Genomic DNA, 9,476 nt, shown 5'->3' with positions numbered 1-9,476 from the left:
AACTCAGTGATTGCTTTCTACAGATATCTGGTCTCAGTTAATCAATCTGAAATACAGTAGCTGAGAAATAAATGGGATAAAGAATGGGAGGTTCCTATTTTACCTAAGCAGTGGGACAATATTTTAGCTTCTGTACCTCATGTGTCGTTAGATTATAAGTTTATGTCTTATACAACAAAAAATATTATTTAGAACCCATTGGACTCTGAAATGTTTGTAGAGAAAGAGATTATCTGCAACAACATGTTGCTGGAGACAGAATAACAACAATGCCCCTTTGATGCAAATATTCACGCAATGTTCAAAGCTTATGAATTTGAAGGAAAGCATTGGGATGTATAAATACTATCTTGGGGAGGGAATTGAAATTCTCAGGTGATAATATTATTTTAAGCCATATACCAATCACATGGGCCAATGTAGATGGGCTCTTTGCACCAATACAACTGTCAAAAGACTAATATTGAGCAGTGAGTAGAAGATATTACAAAGCTCGCAATATACAAACAGATTACTGATAGACGTAGACTGTGCATGGATAAATACAATGAAATTTGGAATGCATTTATAAAAATGCACTTATAAAAATTATACAGTGGTACCTCAGGTTAAGTACTTAATTCATTCCGGAGATCCGTTCTTAACCTGAAACTGTTCTTAACCTGGTTCCAGTTACAGATAGGTAGCCGTGTTGGTCTGCCATAGTCAAAACAAAATAAAAGAAAAAAATGAAAAAAATTCCTTCCAGTAGCACCTTAAAGGTGCTACTGGAAGGAATTTTTTTCTTTTCTTTTGTTTTGTTCTTAACCTGAAGCACCACTTTAGCTAATGGAGCCTCCCGCTGCTGCCGTGCCGCTGGAGCACAATTTCTGTTCTCATCCTGAAGCAAAGTTCTTAACCTGAAGCAATATTTCTGGGTTAACTGAGTCTGTAACCTGAAGTGTATGTAACCTGAAGTGTATGTAACCCGAGGTACCACTGTACTATCTTGTTAGTAATTTTTCATTAGTTGGAATAACTGTATTACAGTGGTACCTCAGGTTACGAACTTAATTCGTTCCAGAAGTCCTTTCTTAATCTGAAACTGTTCTTAACCTGAGGTACCACTTTAGCTTAATGGGGCCTCCTGCTGCCGCCTCGCCTCTGCCGCATGATTTCCGTTCTCATCCTGGGGCAAAGTTCTCAACCCGAGGTACTACTTCCAGGTTAGCAGAGTTTGTAACCTGAAGTGTCTGTAACTTGACATGTTTTCAACCCAAGGTACCACTGTACTTCTATACTGATATTTTGTATAAATTTCAAGTATTTTCTTTTTCTTTATTTTTATTGTTCTTTTTGCTTTCCTTCTTGCTTCTTCCCTTTCCTTTTACTTTATTCTTCTCAGTGAAAATTCTCAAAAATAGATAGATAGATGATAGATAGATAGATAGATAGATCATATAGATTAGATTAAAAGACACTTAGAAAGCTGGGGGGGGGGGGAGTATATTCACATAAAATGCTGGAAATGCTTTTCCCCATTCCATTTCCATGTCTGTAACTCCATTATAAAAATTGGTGTTGGCTATATAATGCTCCAAGTCCGTTCTACTCGGCCCTCCAGAGATTAATTACAGTTGTCTCTGCAGTCCATATATACTTGGGAATGCTTTTGAATGCTGAAAACAAATGACCCTTGGGGCAGAATCCATTGCAGTCAGCCTGGGGTCCTCCAGATGTTTTAGATAACTTCCATCAGCTCCAGCCAGCCAGGCCAGGGATGGTGGAAATTGTTGCTGACAACATCTGGAAGGTACCAGACTGGGGAAAGCTGATCCACTGGGATGTTATTCTGTGCAACCTCCAATTAAACTCTATCATGATTTTGAGGAGTCCCCTTTGATGTCAATGGGTATTGTGCAGGAAACTGTCCCAGTACATGCAGTGTCTATATTTAAAACAAACTACAGTGGTACCTCAGGTTAAATACTTAATTCGTTCCGGAGGTCCGTTCTTAACCTGAAACTGTTCTTAAACTGAAGCACCACTTTAGCTAATGGGGCCTCCTGCTGCCGCTGCGCCACCGGAGCACAATTTCTGTTCTCATCCTGAAGCAAAGTTATTAACCTGAAGCACTATTTCTGGGTTAGCGGAGTCTGTAACCTGAAGCGTATGTAACCTGAGGTACCACTGTACTACTTGTTTGGAATGATGTCCAGTTGGCATCAAATCCATTGTTGTTGTGGTTGTTGTGGTTGTTAGATTGTCATAACTTTAACCAATTGTTTTCGGACTTCAAATTTCTTATGCAGTTCTCTAACAATTTGACTTCCCACCTTCCTTGTTGTTTTTATAACTCATCCCTCTTATATACTGCATAATATCAAACTTTTCACCTAGTGCATATTCCTCTGTGACATATATTATCATTAATTCCCATTGCTCAAATTTCAAATCCTGCCCATGATTTCATTTGGTGGTCGTTGTTTTTTCAAATAATCAGTTGGCATAAATTCCCAACTTAACTTCCGGGTTAGCGCAATCCGGTTAATGGCGGATTCCCTCCGAGCTCCGGAGGGAATCGGCTCCATTGCAGACGGGTCTTACCACGACGGCGACGCGGGGACCCTTAGAAACCACAGGCGCGGAAGCCTGCGGACCTGGTGACTCGGCGGGCACCTAAAGCGCCCCCCCGACCCACGAAGAGCCTTTTTAAAGGCTGCGGAGAGGGTACGGGGAGTGGCGTGGTGCTGTGAGTAGACCGCTACTGCAGTGGAGCGAAGCCGCGAGCCATGGCCGGAGACCGCTGACTTTCTTCCCTGAAATTCGGACTTTAACTAATCCGTGAGTAGATTGGAATTTGGACTTTAAAAATTTTATCCTTGAATTCGGCACGATCGGGGGATGTGCTAAAGGGAAGTCCGCACCCCCCTGCCTACAGAAAATTTAAAGCAAAGATCGGAGAACTAAGGTGGAGAGTTCTTTCTTTGGTGTTTTGTAAAAAGATAATATTTGCACGAATTTGACAGAAGAAGATTTGTGCTGGAGAGTAAGAGTGGAATTTTAGAAGTTTCTGTTTAAACCTCCCCAGACCCGGGGGTGTCCTCTATGTGAGCTGGAGAAAAAGGAACGAGGAGTTTGACAGCTGTCAAACGGGCAGCGAAAGTCAAAAACTTTATTATTTAACACCTCTTTGGACTTAATTTGCTACATTTGAACTAAAGTGGTTGGAAATAAAGTAGGGAAAAAACAAGGTAAAGGACTATTGGGAAAAGACTATTAAGTAACTAGAATCCCCCTAGGGGAAACATTGAAACATTACAATGGCTGCAGATGGAAAATTACAGGCAGAGTTAGAAAGAATGTTTTTTCTTGTGGGAAAACTGCAGGAGCAGACTTCGGTCATGAGTAAACAACTTATAACCTTGAACTCTAAAATAAGTGACTCTGCTGAAGGCACAATGGACTTGACTGGGAAAAAATCTGCAGCTGAATCAGAAGAGATAACTTTGGAACAGGGGTAGAGTGAGCAAGGGCCAGTACAGATGGAGACTACCAACCACAAGCTTACATTGTTAGAATACAAAGAAGAAGACCCTTGGATTACAAATCTGCGAAAGATGCGAAAGAGGAGGGAGGAAGCCCCTGGAACATTTGGAATATTTGAATTTAAAAGAAATAAGAAATATGATTGGGGCTTCCTCTTCGAGTATGGATTGGTTGACCTTCTGCAGCAGCTGGTGTCAAGCACTTTGGATGGAAGAAATTCTGATGAGACTGAGCTGGAACTTCCTCGAAACCTGAGGACCAATGAGGAGGGCTACCAACAAGATCGGCAAAGAGAGACTGACAGGGACTTAAAGGCCTCAGATGTGAGGAATCCAGGCTAAAAACTGTTTTTGTGGACGTGGGGACATTTGGAAGGGACAGAAACCGGGCTGGGGGGGGGGGAAGGAGAATTTTTTTTTTCAAAAAAAAAATCTTTATGACTTTTGTGTTTGATTATTATGATTTATTTTTAAGATAAAAGGGAAATTCGTGGAAGGAACTTGAGTCGACCTTAGAAAAGGTTTTAATATTTATAAGAAAATTGGATAAGTAAAATCTGGCTAAGTAAAAGGTTTTTTAAATATATATATATACAATAATAATATGTAAAGGATGAGAGATATGAATTTGCTGAGTTAATTTAATTGAACTAGGATGTATGAAGGGGGGGTGGGGGGAGGTCAGGAACTGGGGTTAGGAAAGTAAGGTTATGAAACTTCATACGTGTTGTCTTTGTTTATGTGTGTGTATGTTTGTCTTGATAAAAATGTGAAAATTTAATAAAAAAAATTATTTTAAAAAAAATAAAAAAATTCCCAACTTAAAATAGTTATGGGTCGAAGTACTAAAAGGGGGGGGGGAGTGCCACTCCAATGAGAACTAAGCATGATCAATCAGCACAAAATGCTAATTGGTTGGGGGGGGTGTAGAAACCAGGTGGGCAGGGGAGGAAAAAAAAGAATGGAGGAACTGCAAGGTTTGCTGAATGACAAAACCACTTTGGGTAGGGGATGTAAAGCAGGGGGGAACTGCCCCCTGAGTTCTGAGCATTGCTAGTAGCCATGGAATGCTGTCTGTTGATGGAGAGGGGGGAATAAAAACAAGAAACCTAGGGAGAATGGGGTATGGAAAGGCGTGTCCAGGAAAAAGGCTTGGCTGACTCACCGGAGCTCTGAACAGAACCATTTCTTTTCTTTCTTTCTTTCTTTTCTTTCTTTTTATTTATACTTTTCAAGTTTATACATTTCACTAATTTGACATTTCACTAATTTGACATTTCAAAGCTTGACTTCCTTTCCCCTCTTTCTGCATTTCCTTAAATTTATTTTTTAATATCTTCGGCATATCCAAATTAATTTGCTCATTTATTCATCTTCTTTAAATATATTTACTCTTATGAAAGTGCAGGTTATTACAATAATCCTACCAATGTTTTTATCTGTTTCCAATTTATCTGTAAATATTCAATAAACCATTTACATTCTTTTATAATAAAAAAAATTGTTATCTTGATTTCTTATTCTTCCGGTAAGTTTTGCCATTTCTGCCACACAGAACCATTTCCAGACCCTCCAAGTGTCCCTATTTTCCAGGGACAGTAGTCCTAAATTTACAGAAGCCTTCCTGGTTTGTGGTTTGATCCTGGAATGTCCCGCTTTTCCTTAGGATGTCCCTGTTTTCACCAGAGCAATATTGGAGGGTATGGAGTTACGTGGCCCCTGAGCCAAGGAGATAAAAAACTACACAACCTTTAGAGGACATCTGAAGGCAGCCGCCTTATAGGGAAGTTTTGAAATGTGTTCATTATGTTTTTATATATGTTGGGAGCTACCCAGAGTGGCTGAGGAAATCCAGTCACTTGAGCAGGGTATAAATAATAAAATTACTACTACCATAGAATAGGATGTCCCTATTTTCATTGGAGAAATGTTGGAGGGTTTGTGTTCCGCGCTGCAACATGATGTTTCAGGTCCCACGTGCCTGATGTAATAGTCCTTCCTTCTGCCTAGAGAAACCTGAGAACTGCCATTCTCTAAGGGAAATTGGAGGTCTTTAATAGAGAATTCTCAACACATTAAACACGCTACAGTTCCTCGTATTCTTTAGGCGAGGTCATGGTGGAGACACTGGCATGAACCTGGTGTAAACTGTGTTGTAGGGGTGCTTTCAGCGTGGCAGATTTCTAATTGAAATGAACAAGCCTGCTCCACAATATCTGCTAGTTAGCATGTTCACCACCGTCCTTGCAAGAAGCTGGCAGCGGAAATGACTTCAGAGGAGAACAAAGAAATATAAAGCATGCCTACGTGAAAAGGAATATGCAAGGTACATTAAAAACTGCACCACATGCTGAATTGCCCACCTCACCCCAGCCTGCACTTTTGACAAAACTTAATTAAGCCTTGTCAAGCCCTTCTGAGGTAGGCAGGCATGTTTTGCCCTTCCAACTCATTACAAAGCATCCTAATCTTTTGTCGATTCAGCAATTGACACACAAAGCAACGCTGTCTCCTCCCTTAAGAAAGCAAAGGGAAAGTACCTGTGGATATGTGTGCTAATATATATAGGAAGTTCCAATAAAAGGCTTTCTGCAAATACATGGTTTATACAATACAGCTTGCTTAATATTTCCAGGAAGAGGTTATTAGGGGTGGGGGGGTGGGGAGAGATCATTTATCAAAGCATTAATATGTATTTAGGTAATAAAGGCAACGGAGCAAAACTCACCAAACAGTGCCACCTGCTGGAGGCCGCTTGTTACTACCTCATGAACTCATTGCCTATGTCGCTCGTTTACCTTGCGGGCTTAAATATATATTATTTGCCGGCACGGTTCTAGGGCTGGGCCTGCGACTAAAATGGTTTGAAACGCAAACGGCGTGCGTGCAAAATGCCTGCCCCCTCCTGGGGGGGGGGGACAACAATTTTGTCTTGTTGCTCCTGCAGTTTGTTCGTTCTCGTTCTCTCTCTCTCTCTCTCTCTCTCTCTCTCTCTCTCTCTCTCTCTCTCGTCCTCTGTGTCATTTTGACCCAGTAAGAGTGATGTCCCCCTGTTGCCTAGGCAACAGAGTGATGCTCACTCTCTTGCCACAATGGCTGCAGCCTCAGGACACTGCCCAGGGAGAGTGCGAGCATTGTCCAGTTGCCTAGGCAACAGGGGGACATCCCCCTAGCCCTAGCGCAGTGGGCAGACTCTACCTAGTTTCATGGAACATCCTCAGAGCACTGGCAGGTGGAGACAATGTTCAACTCTGCAGTTCAAAAACAAAGCTGAAAAGTTACACAGGCTGTAGGTGGAAATCTTCCTCTCCCAGAGGGCCTTTTCTGCATGCTGCGAACAATGAGTTGTCCTGTTTACTCTCTTTTGCACTGAGAACTTAGCTTCTCTTTTATTGAAAGTGTGATTTCAGGCTTCGATCAATTCTATTTTCAAGCTGTTTTAGGATGCATTCTTTTATTGTTGGTTGTGGGGATAAGTCAGTAGGTTGATAGTATTTCGGACTGCAACCTCCCCCCTCTGAGTTGCTTTGAAAATTAAGTGGAATGTATAGTTATACACAGGTGGCGCTGTGGGTTAAATGACAGAGCCTAGGACTTTCCGATCAGAAGGTCAGCGGTTCAAATCCCCGTGACGGAGCTGTACACTGGCTCCCTCGGCCAATAAAGCGAGATGAGTGTCGCAACCCCAGAGTTGGTCACAACTGGACCTAATGGTCAGGGGTCCCTTTACCTTTACCTTTGTAGTTATATATTGAAAAAGAAACTTCTTTATTGTTCTTTTATGCTTACGGTGTATAATCTTTAGGATACTTTAACTGGAAAAGCAGACAATAAGATAATGGGAGCCATGGCGTACTTTAAATAACTATATGTGATTATTATCATTATTACTAAGCAAATAAAAACATTTGTTGCTCACACTAAAAGGTAAAGGTAAAGGTACCCCTGCCCGTATGGGCCAGTCTTGACAGACTCTGGGGTTGTGCGCCCATCTCACTCAAGAGGCCAGGGGCCAGCGCTGTCCGGAGACACTTCCGGGTCACGTGGCCAGCGTGACATCGCTGCTCTGGCAAGCCAGAGCCGCACACGGAAACGCCGTTTACCTTCCCGCTGGTAAGCGGTCCCTATTTATCTACTTGCACACACTGCCACCTTCTAATTTTGCTGACAGATACACAGTGTGGTCAAAGCCACACATTCAAAACCTGGTGTAGAAGAAGCCCATTTTATACATTTTCCACACCTGTAGCATTTTAATATGATTGTTTTGTCATGTTTATTTTAATGTTTCCAGAACTGGTTTTTATATTCCGTAAACTGCTTCAAAGCCTATAAGGGATTTGTTATTGTGTGCTTTAATTATATATTGATTTTATAGTTAAACCAGTAAGGAGCCATTTTGGAATGTAAATTAAGTATAAATTAATATATTATTATTATTATCATCATCGATCACCATCATCACAACATAGAAGCAAAAATAAATGACAATATTGATAATTCAAATGAACAGTGGTAAATCCTCAAGCAATTTGCCTGCAGTCAACCACTTGACAAAAATAGGACAATGCTTACTTCAGATCGTGCTGATAGGAAAGGAGCTGGTTATTTCAGTCCATTGCCATGAAACCCGTCTTCATTAAAGTTGGGGCATATCATTTTTATAGAAGTTTAACAGTTGTGTCTTCCCCCAAAGAGTTTAGGAAATTGCAGTTTGACAGGAGTGTGGTGAATTCTCTTTTAGGCAATTCCTGTTCCCCCTACAGAATTACACATCAGAGAATTCCCTGAGGGAACAACGATAGAAGCAATTTAAAAATGGCCTTTCTGTCCAGGAATTAGGAGACAACAGCACCATGGCTCATGATGACCTCTCCGTTCTGCTTTCCCATGGTTTCTTTTACATTGAGCGTGCCGTTGTGAGTATTAAGTCAGGATTTGCTTGACATTATATACATGCCCCATATCATCGGATTTCAGGACAGTTTGAAAGCACACAAAACACAAGACCAGTTAGGATTGGTCAGTTAGATCCATCAGTTCTCCCACCTGATGAAACAGTGGCTGGTCCTAAGGAAGGGAGAACAACTTCCCTTTAGTTGCTAGGCAACCAGAATGGCCTTGGCAGCCATGTTGGGGTGCTTATCAACATGACTGGACCAGGGTTGAAAAGCAGTAATGGTGGAGGTCCCCAAAAGCAACAACAAGCACACATAGGCTCAAACTATGGAGTTATGTTGGCTGGGCGCGTTCCTTCATGGTGGTTTTGTTTCTGAACCAAAACTAGCCCTAGACTGGCTACAGGACAGGAGGGGTGTATGGAAAAGGCTACTGAAGCCCTTCTTATTTAGTCCGTTTTCATCTCTTTCTCTATATGTTATTCACCTACCTGAGAAAAGATGCAGAGCCCCGTATCTCCCCACTGCTGTTCATCCTGCAGGTAAAGAAGTTTTAGGAATGATTCTGAGCTGGAAAATTACCAGGTCTTCTCTAAACTCCCATCTCTCACCCAGCCACAGGCTGCTTTGGGTTTGAATTATATCGGAGGAAGGAATTATGGAAATGCACATAGGGTGCCATTTTAGCCACAATTTGTGCTGGTCAGCTCTGGTACGTGGTCATGTGCATGAATCAACCCTGGGCTGACTTGTATACATCACTGATTTTCCAACAGGTCACTCAGGATCCCACCAAGTTTTTCCATCATTCTTTGCTCACACAGCCACACCACTTTAACATCTGTAAAAGTGGGTTAATGAATGAAATGCTGATTGGTGTGTGTGTGTGTACTCCCAATGAAATTAAAGTGAAAAGTGTCATGACACCAGAGAAGTTCTATTAAAAGTCAAAGCAGTAGCAATGGGAATAAAGCACACAGGTTTATAACTTGTCTTGTTAATGAGGTGGCACTTCAGAATAGCGCACTGTGGCTGCTCTGTGCAGAACAGG

The 9,476-nt window shown here is 41.6% G+C and overlaps 1 long non-coding RNA gene across 1 annotated transcript; it reads left to right on the top strand.

Moving 5' to 3' along the window:
* Positions 1-6,562: 6,562 nt before the first annotated feature.
* Positions 6,563-8,391, top strand: LOC307216623. Its single transcript, XR_013839229.1, has 2 exons — positions 6,563-6,816; positions 8,294-8,391. It is a non-coding gene; the product is annotated as an uncharacterized lncRNA (long non-coding RNA).
* The last annotated feature ends 1,085 nt before the right edge of the window (positions 8,392-9,476 follow it).

The sequence above is a fragment of the Podarcis cretensis genome, assembly GCF_951804945.1.
Source record: "Podarcis cretensis genome assembly, chromosome: 5".
Lineage (NCBI taxonomy): Eukaryota > Metazoa > Chordata > Lepidosauria > Squamata > Lacertidae > Podarcis > Podarcis cretensis.
This window is presented reverse-complemented; position numbering and strand designations above follow the sequence as displayed.